This window comes from Myotis davidii, unplaced genomic scaffold, assembly GCF_000327345.1.
Source record: "Myotis davidii unplaced genomic scaffold, ASM32734v1 scaffold1915, whole genome shotgun sequence".
NCBI classification, from domain to species: domain Eukaryota; kingdom Metazoa; phylum Chordata; class Mammalia; order Chiroptera; family Vespertilionidae; genus Myotis; species Myotis davidii.
Window position 1 is genome coordinate 188,403 of NW_006286237.1, and position 1,202 is coordinate 189,604.

General features: G+C 67.0%; 1 long non-coding RNA gene across 1 annotated transcript in view; it reads right to left on the minus strand.

Moving 5' to 3' along the window:
• Nucleotides 1-1,196, minus strand: part of LOC107182092 — an 11,240-nt gene extending 10,044 nt beyond the window's left edge. Inside the window, exon 1 of the long non-coding RNA XR_001512811.1 lies at nt 604-1,196. This is a non-coding gene — a long non-coding RNA (uncharacterized LOC107182092). The remainder of the gene's footprint in view (nt 1-603) is intronic.
• Between the last annotated feature and the right edge of the window lie 6 nt (nt 1,197-1,202).

Consider the following 1,202-nt stretch of genomic DNA (forward strand, 5'->3'; position numbering starts at 1 on the left):
ACAGGGTGTGAGGGAGAGAAGAGGCAGGGGCCTCGATCGGCCGCCAGATGCCCCTGTCACGCAGCCAGGGCCTCCCACGCAGGCGCCACCGGGGAAGCCAGGACCGAGGGGCCGGGGGCCGGGAGCTGGGGGCCGGGAGCAGGCGGGGATGGGGTGAGGCTGAGCTGGCCCTGTCCGCCGTCCTGGGCCTCTGCCCATTTGGGGACAGTGAACAGCTGGGAAGCGGGTCTGGGGGTTCAGACTTGAATTTTCAGGTGGGAATGTGGTGCTGGGTTGCCCTGTGCCTCAGTTTCTCCCCTTCTGGGCAGCTCTCACCCCCGCTAATAACGAGAGAGAATCGGCCGCCTCCTGCATGCCCCCCACTGGGGACGGAGCCTGCAACCCGGGCCTGTGCCCCGACCGGGAATCGAACCGTGACCTCCTGGCTCGTGTAAGTCGATGCTCAACCACGGAGCCACGCTGGCCGGGCCACCCCCACTTCTCACCGGGAGGTGCTGACACCAGAGGCCCCTGGTGGGTGCGAGGCCGGCATGGACCCCGGCATCCAAGTTGGGGGGGCCTCACCTTCCCGCCTCAGAGCCTCCTGAGGATGTGGACAGTTACCTCGAAGGGGTGCGAGTCCCCGGGCTCCGCGGCTCCCCCATATTAGGGGAGGGCCTGGCAGCGGCTGCTTCGGGGCTAATTGGGGCGGCTCTCTAAGGCGGCCGAGGGTTATCGCGCTGTAACAACAAACATTTATGGTCCGTATCTCGGAGTCTTATCTCCTCGCAGACATTTCCTCAATTAATCCTCACAACGACTCTGGGAAGGCAGCTGCTAGCACCCCGGTTTCCCAGGGGGCGGCCCGCCTGTCTGTGGGGGGCGCTTCCCAGGGGCCCAGGCTGCTCCCTTTGCAGCCTTGGGGGGCCACCCTGAGGAGAATGAACTGCATTTTGGGGGGGAAACGTTCGAGTGGACCACGGTGTGCAGGCGCGGGCAGGAAGCCCGGAGGGGGCCAAGCCAGGGCTCACTGCGACCCCACAGAGGCTGGGTGCCTGTGCACCCCGCTTCTGGGGAGGGTGGGTTTTGGGGTTCCACACCACAGCGCCCGGTAGGCTTGCCACCCTCTCTGCTGCTGCTGTTTGAGGCTCGGACTCCCTTGGGGGCCTTAGCCCGGGCCCCACGCACCCTGCACGGCCGGAGCCACCCCGTCCCCCCTCGGC